Source organism: Acomys russatus, chromosome 21 (assembly GCF_903995435.1).
Source record: "Acomys russatus chromosome 21, mAcoRus1.1, whole genome shotgun sequence".
NCBI lineage: Eukaryota > Metazoa > Chordata > Mammalia > Rodentia > Muridae > Acomys > Acomys russatus.
The window spans coordinates 54457411-54473275 of record NC_067157.1 but is presented as its reverse complement, the minus strand read 5'-3'; the positions used below and the strand labels follow the sequence as shown (position 1 = coordinate 54473275).

The following is a 15865-nucleotide window of genomic DNA, read 5'->3' as shown; positions in this document are numbered from 1 at the left end:
ATACAGTCATTTATGATCCCTTAATTAGTCTTTGAGTGGAATAAAAACTTAATGGAAATAGAATTTGTTAATTCATTAGTGTTGGACTATAACTCCAGCACGTTTTTCAGTAATTAATAGGACCTGAAAAGACCATTGTTTGGTTTTCATTGCATTTTCCCTTTAACACATTATTCTGTGTGATCTTAGTACATTTTAAAAAGAGAAAATTATCAGTAGCCAATGACTTTTACATAGTCGTTTTATTAAAATATTGCCTCAGGCCACACTGTGAGACTACACTGTACCCCACTATACTGCATCCCACTATACTGCACCGCACTGCACTATACCTCACCTTAGTGCACCTCACTACAGTGTACCCCGCTATACTCCGTGCTACTACACTGCACCCCACTACGTTTCTTTTTTTGTGGTTGTTGTTTTTTGGTTTTTTGGTTTATTTTATTTTATTTTTTAAAATTTTTTATTATTAATTTATTCTTGTTACATCTCAATGTCCCTTGTGTCCTCCCATTCTTCCCTCCCTCCCCTTTTCCCCTTATTCCCCTCCCCTATGACTGTTTCTGAGGGGGATTACCTCCCCCTGTATATGCTCATAGGGTATCAAGTCTCTTCTTGGCTACCTGCTGTCCTTCCTCTGAGTGCCACCAGGTCACCCCCTCCAGGGGACATGGTCAAATGTGAGGCACCAGAGTACGTGAGAAAGTCATACCCCACTCTCCACTCAACTGTGGAGAATGTTCTGTCCATTGGCTAGATCTGGGTAGGGGTTTAAAGTTTACCGCCTGTATTGTCCTTGGCTGGTGCCTTAGTTTGAGCGGGACCCCTGGGCCCAAATCTGCCTATCATAACGTTCTACTTGTAGGCTTCTAGGACCCTCTGGATCCTTCTACTTTGCCATTCTCCCATGCTTCTCTCATCTAGAGTCCCAATAGGATGTCCTCCCCTCTCACTACACTGTATCCCACTACACTGCACATGTGCAAGAAAACCGTTTCAGGATGATAAACTGGCAGAATGTAAACAAGAGCGTCTGTTTATTGGCAACAAGTGATGTCTGGCGAACAGTTAACAGCTCCTTCTGAGGCTGCTGTCAGAGGGTCTGGCACTCTCTCCTGGTCACTGCAAACCTGTGCTGCACAGACATGCACGCAGACCAGATATCCACACAAAATAAAAATAAATTCAAACTCTTTTTTCTAAGATGAATGTGCCACACGGGCAGCTGCCTGCTGACTAGGCTAAGCATAAGGGGAAGGTGGAGTAATGGGTGGACCTAGACAGGACCAGTGTGGCAGTGACCAGGCAGGACACAGGACTTGTGCTTGGACTCTACATGCAGAACTGCTGTTGCTGTATAGAGTGTAAGGTTGTTGGAGAGTCCAAGTAGTGCCGTGATGCATTAGTGACATGCAGAGCTTCCTGTCACAAAGGTTCCAGAAATGTCGGTACACCAGCTACTTTCTCAATGATGTGGACAGATGCTCAGCAACAGCGACTTAAGGGAAGCGGGACTTCCTTTGGCTCACAATCTCAGCGGATATACTACATCACAGAAGGGAAGGCGTGGCACGGGCAGCTCCACAGTGAAGGGAAACAGGCTGCTTGCTCACATCTTTATAGATTGGGAAGTAGAGACAGCAGTGCTGACGACGCGGTGGCCTTCTCCTGTTTGCGCTTCTTGTTCAGCCTCGGGTGGCTGCTGTCTACGTTCAAGGCTGCTCTTACTGAAATAGGTGCTTCACCGACGCGTGCACTGTTTCCCAGTCCTATCAGGCTGACAGACAGAACCCATAAAGATATACTCCGCAGAACGCATACTCATCCAGATACAGCGCTTGATGGCCCCGTGGGCCAGTCTGATGCTAATGTTAGCGACAGGTCAACACATTGCTCGTAATGCTGCAAGTAACGTGTATCTTCTTCTTCATCCCGTCTTCCATTTCCCCAGTGCGACCAGACCTCAGCCATTGAGATCTACATTTCTTCTTCATGAAATGAGCCATCTGCTAAATTGCTGCTTGAGACTTGAAGCTAGTCTCAATTGTTAGTTTATTAAATGCAATAAGTTACAATAATGAAGTGTTAAAATTATAACCCACATGGGCAGGAAAAGCTAGTGATTCCCAAATAGAATTATAAAAATCTTAACTCTTGTGGTTTTGACTTGTGGCTTTAATATCTGCAGTCTAGTCACTGGCACGTCTTGTAATACATTTACAAAATATAAAGAATAATGAGCAATCCCTTTGTGTATACACCAACACGTTTTCATTGCCCAAGTGACTCTTCAAGATGGCAGCTAATATGTCTGAAGCAGTTCTTTCAGGGAAGGAGAATGTTTAACAAGTAAATATCTCCAATGTAATATTATGCTTTCTTTTTGAAAACTACTTCATGGTGTTTTTTAAAAAGTCATAGAACTTTTCATAAATGAGATGCTGTTAAATATGCTTTTCAATGGATGGATGATGGTTGTCAAGAAATTCACCATTCCCAGAGAATAAATGAGAAGGTAAAGGTGGCCCTCAGATACTCCTGATCACCTTGGCTTGCTGGTAAGATTTTATAATGTGACAATTGAAATCCTAACTTCAGACAAAATTAGGAACAAGATAATACATAACATATAACTTATATATATATATATATATATATATATATATATATATATATATACAGAAATATTGCATATGTATAAAAATAGGTTGCAATTATCAAATTCTTCATGTCTTGTTCTTGTGACTGTATAAAACAAAAATACTGTCTTGTCTTAATTTATACGTTTGCACAAATCACACACAGTCATATGATATACACTATCTAACTGTTTTTATTAAAGCAATTCCATGTGAAATAGAGAGTATGTTTTCTTTTATTACATTGACTTTTTTTTATATCAGAGAAGTTGCACAGTTGCTCTCACACTAGGAAACAATTGTACCTCAGCACAGACCTTTTTTTCTGTAGCCAAGATAAGATACTAATGTATCTTTTAAAAACTATAGAATTAATGGAAAGTTCTCTGGTTCATATGCCCAGTTTACCAATACCAAATGAGCAATTTAAAAAATGACACACATCCCTTCTTCAAAGTAAGAAGGCATGTTCCAAGACACCAAATGAAGAAGCAATTCAAATCCAAAATGGAGGCCACAGCTTGAAAACAAAAGAAAGACGAAGGACCCCTTAAAGATAGGTTGATCAGCCCAAGTCTGGGGGACTTCCGAGAAAAGACCCACTTAAATTTACATCACAGTAGCTAAAAATTAATATGTAAATATGAAATTTAAAAGGAGATTCAAACAATATAACCCAATGATGAAAGTATGAAAAGCCAATATGTAAAAAGTAGATATGAAGAGAATCACAGTTATATTCTTTAAAGAAACAAGAATAAATTAAAGGAAGGGTATTTGTCAGAGTTAAACTGTAGCAATTTTCAAAAGATAAAGAAAATAAATAGAAAGGAAGGGAACATAGACTATAGTGCTATGGGGAAACTAGATTAGGAGAACTACGTGGGGAGGGGAGGGGAGGGGAGGGGAGGGGGAAAGACGGCCCATGAGAAGGACAACTGACACTAAAGGTTTTGAAGAGCCATTTGGAAGCCCACTACTATAGCTGTGCCCTGAAACAGAAACATACACAAAACGAATTTAAATGGAGTCAGCACAGAATGAGGGAGAGAATGTGCGGTTAGAAATGTTATGCCACCACATAAACCCTCCCGTGCCAGGAATAGGTTACATCTTATAGAGTTTTGGGCCAAAGGAATCCCACAAACTCCCCTAAACATCTGGTGCCAAGACTATTCAGCTGTTCTCCGTAACCTAACAGACTCCGTTGCTGAAGACATGCTTGCTTATGTCACTGAACATAAAGAAAGCTGGCGCCCAGCTACAAGGTTCACCCTTCCTGACTCGTGTTCATGGTTCTGGAAGGTAGCTTGCCTGCTACCACAGGAGAAAAGTGTTCATCGGTATCACTCAACTATGAACCCTGTGACCTACAGCAGTGACTTAACAGCAAGACATAGCAACAGTGGAACAAATGTTATGGGAATAAAACATCAGCTTTTGCTTGGGTTTAAAGCCCAATCCATGAGATGGAACACATACCTGACACTGCTAGAGTGGCCAAGGACCTGAGACTAGAAAGGAAAGCTTGATACTAATATTCTGCTAGAGGGACACAGCAATAAAATGATATTTAATACCAGACTGCTATATCCATAGATTGTTCAACCTTCGCCATAGAAGTGGCTTCTTGCAGGAGATGCTATTTAACACAGCGACTCACAAGTAGACAACATACAGAGAGTAAGAGACTCTGAAATGCTCAACCCTTGATGGGAAGTCTTCATCAAACGCACTTCTGCAGCCTTAGGGATCTATGCAGAAAAGGAGGCAGAAAGATTGGAAGAGCCAGAGTTGCTGGATGACTCCAAGGAAACTGTCTTCTACACTCAACGGGGCTGACACACATATGAAGTCACAGAGCCTCTGACAGCACAAGTGAGACCTGGACAAGTTTAAACCACGCAAAATCCCAGCACTGAGGAGGGGAAGTGGACACCAGGTCCCAGCCTTAACGAAGAAGCTATTTGCAACTGATACCATTCGGGAAGGAAAATGTCAGTTTTCTCCAGTGGAGAGTCACTGGGTATATTCACACACCACAGGGCCAGCCCATGCCCAGAAGTAGTTGTCAAGCATAAAACAGACTCCATATATTCATATATTTGTTTGTGTCCTTTTCTTTTCTATGAGGTGGGTAGAGGAGATCTGGAAGGAGTTGGGAGGGACAAAGGAATATAATCAAAATTTATCACATGTAAAAAATTTTTTTAAATAAAGAGTGCAAATAAATTGGAAGAAGGAATTGAGGGAAGGAGAGGAAGACATAGTGAATTAAAGATGTCGAGAGAGATGCAGATTAGAATGCAAATGTACTACGTATATTAATAGGGACTCAAGAGACTTTCGCATAGGAGTCCCATCTTGTTAAATATATAAGTATTGATATTCATTTCAAAATAGTTAGCTAAGTGTTGGGGTTGGTAATGCCTCATTGATATTTGGCCACCCTGTGATATATGAATGTAGAGATGTATAGATTAATCCCCTGACGGCCATTTTAAATATAAAATATAGTAAGTATTTATAACAATAAAATGACTGACATAGGATAAAACCAAAATGCCAAAATTATACTCATCAAAACAAACACAATTTATAAAGGAGTAAAATTATTATAGCTTTTCAATTTGAAAAGTTTATCTATAGACATTATTTGGGCTATGTCATTAAAGCAACGGCATTCAATACACACAGGATTATGAATGTGTGAGTTATGCAAAAGAAATCAATTTAAGACTTGATATGAAATGAATTCTTTGACATTTTAGTTTCTATGCCATATGATATGCTCCATAGCATCATCGCCCACATCACCCAGGTTACAGCACCCAGCCCTGTGTCACATCCACTGTAAAACCCAGTTCCTCTTAGCCAGGTCACTATTGGCTAAGTGCTGATGAGATTGCATAGCTTCTGTAATGAGATGCACTCTAATAACACTCTAAGCACATGAGACTTGGTGGTTTTAGTGTCTGCCCAGCAAAGGTCTCTGACATGGTGTCTCTACATGGAAATGAAATGATCTAGGGAAACAGTGGAAAATAATCTATTAAGAAATCCCATTTTTTTTTCACAGAAAAATTCACGAAACTTAGAAAACACTGTTGAGAGAAAAGGACTTTCCACAGACAGAAGGCCCAAAGTGCCAGTTCAAAAGCACATAATTTATAGTCAACTTGTGATTTTGAAATTTGAAGCACTCATTCAAAAGTAGGCAGGCGGCCCCTTCATTGCTTTCCTATCTTCTGCTTATCTGCCTGTTAGAAGCACAAGATCTGACACGAAACTTGGGGTGGAAGAGGAAGGAGTGGCAGTCACCAACTTGTCACGGTGCATTGGGTGATCTTCAAGACAACATACTGTCTGGTTTCTACTTTATGCCCAACAGTATGCCCAACTTTCCTCCCAGAACACAGACAACAGGACGTAGGATGCAGTATTTTTGTCCTATGCATGGTGTATCATGTAAGCAAAATGCCATAGGTCAGATCAGAGGAGGACAAGGCCGAGGGACAGCACTGTGGAGACTGCAGGTGACTCTGCACCTCCTTTAGTGTCCAGGCTTACAGAGGACCCTGCCAGGCCAGCAGACCAGCACTGGACAGAGTGGTCACACCAGGCACCTCGTCTTAGTTAGCTGCTGTGCAATTTGCCTGAGACTACAAAAACTTACTCTTGGGCAGTGAGAGGAGATCAATGTTAAAGAAAACACAAATGCATAAGAAAACTCTTGCAGGAGTTTAAAAAGTAGATGAAGAGGAAGGCCCAAGAGCAGTGGCAGCAGCGATGAGAGAACAAAACATTTGTTCTAAGAAAGAAATAGAAAATGTGTGACCAAAGTGACAGTCCATGATCTTACAAAAGTTTCAAAGAAACAGACAATAAATTTGTAATATTAATGTAGGAACAAAAGATAGTAACAAACCTTAATTATCAAAAATAGAGTGATTGCTCACTTGCTTCGCCAAATGATGCACACACAAGGCAAACAAGGGTCGATTTTCAGGGGTGAACTGAGAACCAGACTGCTTTCAGTTTCTAGCGTTTATATGAAAGGCGACAGTGACGTTATAGTCTGTGGAGTCAGGGAAGGAAGTCATTATCATTTAATAAAGTAGTTGTGTTTTATGTATGTGGAATTTGAAAAACTACACATAAAGACATGAGAGGATTTACACATACTAAGTAACAGCATTTCATTTTTATGAAATCGCATAGTGATATATGAACAGAGAGACTTGTGTCTAAAGAAGGACCCAGGGTTGGGGATTTATAGCTTAGAAAATGTGGCTTCTTATTCAGCCTGAAGCCCAATTTTGGAAATTGTACAGGGTTATTTGTTAGAAAAGAGGTATCTTACATTAGGGGTTGAAGATTAACTTTTAATCATTTGGTATAGTTGTACATTTTTTCCAGTAGCAAAAAAAAAAAAAAAAAAAAAAAAAAAAAAAAAAAAAAATGAGGTTCATCTATAATGAACTATGAAAGCATCCTAAACACACACACACACACACACACAGACACACACTCACTCTCTCTCTCATGATTGAGCATTACATCATGAGAATTATTACAATGAAAGCCACACACGGTCCTAATAAAACACAGGTACACATGGAAACATGTTGGCACATGTATTTTCCAAGGGCATTAGTAATGAAACTGCATATTAAAAGATGGTTGTCAGCCTAGCCACAGTTCCATAATTCCTTACTGGGGTTGTTGAGGCAGATGGTCCCTGGATCCTAGGCCAGCCTGGATTATAAGACAAAACCTTGTCACATAATTTTTAAATTTTTTAAAGAATCAATTTTTGAATACCATTAATTTATTCAAGTTATAACCTTATAAACAAACTCACATTTAAATTATTGTAACAATTACAAACACTACACAAATAGTTTCTATTTAATTTATGTCATCTTTTAGAGAATATAATAGATATTATATTTTTATTTTTTTTAATTTATAAAATTGCCCTTTCCCTGTTAAATTGTAAAAAACTGTTAAAATTCTCAAAATGCTACGTACCTATCATTATGGTCTCTTAAGCTAGCCTTTCATTGCTCCTTAAAAAAGCTCAAGTGAGAAACTTTGTCATGAAAGTAAAATAAAAACTATCTGAAAGAAAAAGACTGAGTGGAACATATCAGGATGAATTTGACTTCCTGTCCACGTTTTGTCACTTTCCTATTGTCCTGCTGTAAGCAGGTGTTGCCTTCAAAGCAGGCAGTTTAGACGCAGGCAAGTCTTACATGCTAAAAAGTAATGACAATGTTGCCTATGCTGTGAGCTCGGTGATGTAAAAGGTGAGTTCAAGATACTTCTGCAATCGTTTGCAGCCACATTCAGTAAGAACGCATGATGACCTGTACATCTCTTCTGCTCTTCAGGGTTTTCGTGTGTTGTAGGATAAACACACGTACATTTCATATTAAGAACAAAATGTAGTAGAAGAAGGGCAGCTGATTCTCCACATGGGGTCGAGGGGGGGGGAGGAGGGGAAGAGGGCGGGGAAGGGGGAGGGCGGGGAAGAGGGAGGGGCGGGGAAGGAAGAGGGGCTTCTGCTGAGCCTCTGACAGGCATTCTGGTGCCCGCGGTTTGGTCACTGCCCCCTTGGCAAGAAGGCCTCGCCAGTGCACAGAGGAAGGAGAAGCAGCTGTCCTGATGAGACCTCATAGGCTGTGGCCAGACAGTGGCAGAGGAGGGCGTTTCCCCATCAGAGGTCTAGGGGAGGGGAATATGGCAGGAGAGGAAGAGAGGGAGGGAGGGAGGGAGGGAAGGTGGAAACGGGAAGAGAAGAGCGTGGGGATAAGAATCAGGATGTAATGTGAATAAATTATAGTAAATTTTTAAAAAGAAAAATATTTCTAAAAAAGAAATAACAAAATGTATAATTAGTCATAACAGTTCCCGTGCTTATTTCAGGTACATGAGTTCAACTGAGTAGTCTAGTCTGCCAACACTGACTTTCACACTAAACTTACAAGGTCAGGATAGGCTTTGTGATAAGAGTAAAATTATTTTCCTAAGATTATAGCTTCAAAAATGGATTAAAATCAGCATACTTATTTATTATTATTTGATTTAGATTTTGCCTGAAGGAAAAGCAGAAACAACACAAATATCACTGCTGGAAATACACTCCACTCTAAGTAACATGAAATGGTGACAGACTTTTTCATGATCAGTCGATCTGATTGCATTTGGAATCTACAGAGCGATTTCTGGTCTGTGTAATGCTTTAGTAAAGGGTTATGACGGGTGATGAGCAGGAAGACAGATGCTAGTCCCCAAATTACTGATTGGCCTAGAACCAGAGATGTACCTTCCAGGCAGACCGCAGAAAATGAATCAAAGATCTCTCTGTGTCTCTGAACGGAACGTTATGACGGGCAACAGCACATACTTTCAGTTGAAAGAGTCAAGAGGCCCTACCCTAAGGTGGCAAGGGTCACCAATCAGTGGTAGTAGCACTCTCATGTCTTCCTGGGATATTAAGTGACAACACACGATCGTGGCTACAAGACTCCCCCAAGCCATGAAGCAAGGCCTCTCTTAGTTCTCCGCAGTGCTGCCCAGCTGGAGAAGCGGGGTGGCTTGTTTTCCTTCTGGCTGTCCATCTACAAAGATCTGCAACTCACAACACTGCATGCCTCCCCACCAGCCCTGGGTAATGTGAACTGTCCTTAGCCAATGCCCAACAAATCACTGTCACCGAGCGGTGGCTGGCCTTTCCTTTCAATCTACAGGCTTTCCGGGAGTTATAAATCAGTTGACTTTCCAGCTAGATGAGATGGCATATGCCCTAGTTTGAGGAACAGATGGAGGCTTGGGGGGAAATTGTTTCTGCAGGCTTGCTACAAGCAGCTCTCCTCCATAAAAGTGAACCATTCACACTAATTTCTAACATAAATTATGTTGGCAGCAGGGAGCACTGGCCCATTCAGCAGAAAACCTTTCACCCACCTTCAGAGGTCACCCCACCCATCCAAATTCAAGTAATTTCTGACACAGGGCTGAATTTCTAAGCTGTGCACATGGAAGGTGGAACAATTTACAACAAATACAAGATCGGGGTTGTACATGGAAAAAAGCAAAACCCCCAAGCACAGCACTGTACAAAAACTGGAACCCCCAAATACAGCGAGGCACACTAACTGCCGAAGGGGGTTATTCCTAAGGGTTTCTGAACTGCTCTGGCTATTAATTAATCATAGAAATTAACAATGGAAATGTAGCATCTCTTTTCTACAAAAATGAGGCAAATTGTCACTTGTCTTGTGAAATTTGCTTTACAGATTCTACTAAATCCTGTTACTTGAATAAAGCTTTTACATTCCACAAACGCAACAGAAGTCAGCGAAAATTCCATGAACGCATTCATCCTTCTTCATGTAAAGCCAATTATTCAACTCCAATAAATTTGCCTACATGATTTCAGAAATCAATATCAGCTTTACCTTAAGGGTGACAAGAAGAGCATTAATTTTTTCTGAATCCTTAAAAAATTGAAACATTTAAGACTCTGAAGGCACCAAAGGACTAAATTATAAATCAAGATTGTAGAAATGAGTGACTGTCCCAGTGGCAAATAAATGAGGTCCTCTTGTGTTACAGTGTGCCTTACTTTAAAATGCAATCATACTTTTGGATAATGAGCTACCATGGTTTGGGGTTGATTTTAATTGTAAGAAAATCAACACATACTTTAATAATTATTATATTAAGTAACTTTTTTTCTGGTAGGGAATTGTCAGTTATGTCAATGAAAACAGTCACACTGATGGGTTTTTGTAACCCGAGAATACCGATGGTGCTGAGAGTGAAAAAGAATTAGAAAAGAAACAGAAGAAACAGCAGTGAGGCAAACCTGCGTGTGGCACTCACTCAACATAGACTGAGAGGTGTGCAAGCCACGTCACTAGTCCCTTTAAAGACCAACCGAAGACTCCTAGGTTTTGTGCGCATCATTTCGTGACTAAGATATTCAAGTCAGACATTTGCTTTTAGTCATTTAGGAAGAGAGATGAGCTTGCCTCTGTCATTTTGAGAGTGAGATAAAAAGAGTAATTAACCATTGGGAAAGTATTGGTGCAAAACTTCAGGAACGTTCTCAGAGTTCAGCTCATCAGTCCTGTGACTGCTACTGTAATTCTGAACCGCAAAGACCACGGGCTCCAGTCCGACGCCCTGCTCCCCACTTCCTGCTTCTCTTCCTCAGCCTCTATGTAAAATTTACTGTGGAAAGTACTTCACAAAATATAATTACTTTAATAATTATAAAACAAATCTCCCTTCATCTCCCGTAATTAAAACAAATGACATTATTGTCCTTCAGACCAGGAAAATGGCTCCTAGAGAATTAAAGGCGAGACTTGCATCGGTGACTAGAAAGGGAAGTGTGAGCACTGGGCTCTGGTGTGGCTGAGTTTCACTACAGAGCTCCTGCTCCTGCTCAGTGAGGAGCCTGTGCTGGCAGCAGGGCAGATACTGGGCTGGGGAGATGCTTGGCTGGGACTGGGAGCTGGTCCTTGCCTCAGAAACACTCAGCCCATTGCCCCTCTTAACAAGTCCACCTCGGTCTTAATCCTGGGCCCCAGTTTCACCTTTTCACTTATGCTAACGTCATGTACCTTAGGCTTCTGTCTTTTTTAATAAGGGGACATAAAGTAAGTTTTAAATAGGGTGGGGTGCAAATATACAATTGACTTATTTAGATAAAACACTCTTTGATTAAAAAGTATTACAAAGAAATGCTTATACTTACTTGAATAATATTAAGATGTATTTTTTATAGAGAAACAGTCTCATCAGCAGAATTTTAATCAGTAGCAGCTGTGTAATTAACACATTCACCTTGAGGAATGCATCCTTTCAAGGCAAATTTTTGATATGCCAATGAGTCCTTGAAGAGGTGAATAGAAGTTGTTGAGATCCATTCTAACATACACTTGCTGGTGTCTGGCCTACTGAATATAGGTGACTACTGAAAACCATTTACATGTTAAATAAAAGTGTGGAGGAACAGGCATGCAAAAGTCATGCCTGCTTGCTTCTCAGGACAAGAACCTCCTAGGTATTGTCACATGGGAGGCTTTAAAGTCCTAAGAGTGGGGGCTCTGAGGCAGAATACAAGCCCATGTTGATAGCTCTCCTTTTATGACAACGTGAGAGGTTTATGATTTTTCTGCAGTATATAATAATTTCCCCAGAAGGCTACAGGCTGTCTGTTTCTTAGTCAAATCCATATAATATATGGGTATCCTAAGTTGATATTTTGGAAGCGTAGTAGAGAACAAAACCATTTAGTGCTTGTCATACGGCCAAGTGACACAGAGTGACAGAGGTGAACTGAATATAATTTATCAAAATGCCTATAAAGTGAAAGAATTTAGAGATACTTCAGAGTATCTGCAGTCATTTTCATCTTTAAAATGAGTGGTTTACAATACCACATGGTGGAGTTTTTAAAAAGCTAATGTGCTTATAATATTTTCCCTAACACTTTCTTCCAAGGTCTCCATTGAAGTGACTGCTTTTAAAAAGTATAATGTTAAAATATTAAATAAAATAATAGTTTGAAACCCAAAGTTATAATAGAATAATAATTTCTACACAGCTCATTATGATTAATATTTTCATTGAGCACCGAGTGTGCAAAAATGAGTTTTATTTAAAGTTTATTCAGGTGACCTCCAACTTCAGTCTCCTCTAGAAAAGCTCCTGGAAAAAGTGTGGTTTCTAGAAAGTGAATCCTGTAAAGGGAGGAAGAAGAGAAAGGGGAGTGGGAAAGGACAGGAAGGGAAGGAATAGGAGAAGTGGCAGAGAAGGGAGAGCTGAGGAAAAAGACACAGGAGGGAGACCTAGAAGATCTCACACTAGTTACTTACTGGAAGATGGATGGTGCCTTGAGGCCAAATCAAGGGGACAATGCCCAGAATGCAATATAAACTTCCCCATAATTCCCTGTGCTACCAAAGCACTAACATCTGGGTCTAGCCCCTCTCCCCCACAGGCTGTCTCCTCTCTCTCCTCTCTCTCTCTCTCTCTCTCTCTCTCTCTCTCTCTCTCTGTGTGTGTGTGTGTGTGTGTGTGCCTGTCTCCACTCCTTACTGATACAGCACAAGTGGAAGGGACGTGCAGTGTACTTCTTCCCTGACAGATCTGTCTCCAGGATGTCCACATGGAACTGTTAGGCAGAGCCCCGTTCATCCCACACTGTCCTTGTGGTTCATATTACATTAGTGCAAGAGACAGAAGGATGGAAATTATAGTGGGAAAACTCAAACACAGGTTGTAAATTTCTATTGTCCAAGCTGGTATCTGAGTCTTACCTTATCGAGACCACCTGCCCCTTTTCCATTTCTGTGCTTATAACATTTATATTGAAGATATCACCCACAAAATAAAAGCTTTATTCCCTGACTATTAACAGTATCGAGAAACGTGGGAAAAGCTATTACAGTGCTTCTGCATGGCTCCAATAGCTGGGAACAAGAGTTCCTTAGACATCTTTAAAAATGCATGTTCACAACTTTAAAGAGAATCCCCAGGCTTGGCTGGTACACTTCATATTCTAGACCAGATCTAATCATCTTTCAGAGATGGTAAATTGGCAATGGGCAAGAATATAGAAACTTCTGCTATATATATTTTATAAAGTTTCTCTCGTGTTTATCAATAAATTTATTTTATGCAAAGCTACACAGATATAGCTTGCCTTGTCATTTTCAATAATAATTTTATGTATAAAATTATTTTTATACATAAAATTTTATAATTTTATCATCTTTCTGAGGAACAGATCTAGCCTTTATGTCTCATAGCCACGATCTTAATCTAGAGTTATCCAGCTGAATGTGGTAGCCATGTGGTGACTTAAATCAAAATTAATTAAAATGAAATAAAATTAAAAATTCAGTTTCTCGGTCTCAGTAGGAGCATTTCAGAAGCTTAATGGTCACATGTGGCCAGTTGTACCACGGCAGAGTGCAAATGAGCAATGCTCCCGCAATTATAGAAGGTTGTGCTGGCAGTGTTTTGAGCTGCGGGGAGTCTGCAAGGAACAGGCTCCAGTGGGGAGCCAAAGGCTTCAGCCTGCCATACTGTTTTGGCCTGTGGAACAAAGGAGCATTCCCAGGTACGCTAAATTGCTCTGTGAGGTCAAGGACGGGACGTGGGATTCACGGGCTCCAGCCACTGACTGTATTAGGTAATTTACAAGGTGACTCCGCAGCTGCTGTCCTTGCCTTTTCCTGGGCTGGTTCAGCTAATCCTGAGCAAGGAAAAAGGGCTTTGATGACTTGTACCTTGACAGAGAGGAACTGCCAGGCTTATTGAGGGGATAGTCTTCTGCGTGGCTTATGGGCAGTGAGGACTAAGTATTTCAAGCCACAGGGCTTTCAGAATTTTTCTGACCTAACTGTACACACTCTCAGGGTACTTGCAAATGCCTTTGGATTTCCTATCTCAAGAAGTATTGAGAAAGGCCTATTACTTCCTGGGGGAATTTTGTCCCTGGACAGTCTGCAGTGAGAAAGGTGCTATGGCTTAAGAAGAGGCATTTGCTTCATGGGGACCAGATTCATGCCCTACACAGATACATTCAGTGCAAGATCTGGGGTTTTTGTTTTATTCCCTTTAATATCAACGCCCCATCCTTAGGGATGATATAGTAAATAACTCCCCTACTCCTGCTTAGCACTGGATTGTGCCCATAGTAAACGCATCAAAGAGTAAATATGAACACACTGAGGGTGTCCACAGCTTACGTCTAATAACGTCGGTGCTGTATTTTCATGTTACAGTCATGCTGGAATACAGAAAAAAAAAATCCTGAAAGACAGATATGCCCAGGCTATGCAATAAGCTGCCTCGCCAAGCTTACATGCTTGAACAGCCAGTGCCGTTGGTAAATAAACAGTTTCTTCTTTACCACTGCTTTTTAGCTTACTCAATCAGTCCTATAATCAATAGTAGTTCCAACAAATTCATCCCCAGAAAGAAAGACAGCACTTACCCCCAGTTGAATGCTGGATTCACAAACATGAAGTAAAAAAGGCACCTCCTTATTAATTATTTTATAATAATTTATTTTCAAGGTAATTATTCTAGCTTCTTGATGCCTCTAAAATTACATTATTAGAGGAGATCAAAATAAATCTACATTATAAATTGTCATGAATATAATGTATGTGGAGGCCAAAGTTATTTAAAGCTTCCTAACCCACTTACCTGTAACCATCAGGAGCTCTGATGGCTTGCTCGGACTGCCTCTGTTTCCTTATCTGAACCATAGCACAGGTAACCAAACTCAGAGTCCATGTGCAGAATCATATACAAAGGAGCCCAACCCACTGCCAATGTCAGAGGTGCTGACTTAGGCCAAGACGAACACACCGAAGGAGGTAGACATGCTGGCATTTTCTTCACCACCTGACACCCTCGCAAAACAGGTCCCAGTTCTAATGGTGACAGAGCATAGGACAGTCATAAAGCGTCTCACCGCCCTCACTAAACATTTACACAAAGCTCAATAATAAAGCTTTTGTTCTGCTTCTCTCATCATTGGTAATATCTGAGCTCAGCTGACTGCTTAGAGTTGAGAAGTGCTTGCTCATGACAGAGAAATGATTTTAAAGAAAGACTAGATAAAATCCACACAGCTCTTTGTCTTCCTGTGTGGGAGGAGGAAAGGTAACTTTGATGCCCCTTCCTCAGCCATTTGCCTGGTAAATTCTTTAATTCAACAATTTTGAGTTCATTTAACTGTTCCTAATTCTAGAGAGTTCCCACCTCCAGACAAAGACACTGACTTCGTTAGCTCAAGTGTCAGCTGAGTCACTTATTTGAGGAGGGCCCAAACTTTGTTTTCCTTAACCTGATGTGGTTCTTGCAGTGGCTTTGATGGCTTTAGGCTGAGAGGCCCTTCTGGCTGATAAGTATCACCCAAAGCAGAGTTGTTCATAACAAAAATTAATTAAATAGCAGAAACAGCTAGAAAGAGCATCCATTCTTCAAATTAAATGGTAAAAAGCCTACTCGCGTTAAGAGACTGGCTTGTTTTCACAAGTATATCAGTAAGTCTTGGAAAAGAGGCATGGCCACATTAAGATGGAGTCATTAGGCAATACATTTATTTTGAAGCCAATTAACCTTTTGTCGGGAAAGGAACCGTGCTGTAATGGTTTGGTGGCCAAGGTCAGCCTCTAACAGTC

The 15865-nt window shown here is 40.6% G+C and overlaps 1 protein-coding gene across 1 annotated transcript in view; it reads right to left on the bottom strand.

Annotated features, from left to right (window-relative positions):
- Pacrg (parkin coregulated) overlaps positions 1-15865 on the bottom strand; it is a 440569-nt gene that overhangs the window by 357055 nt on the left and 67649 nt on the right. The window lies entirely within an intron of this gene.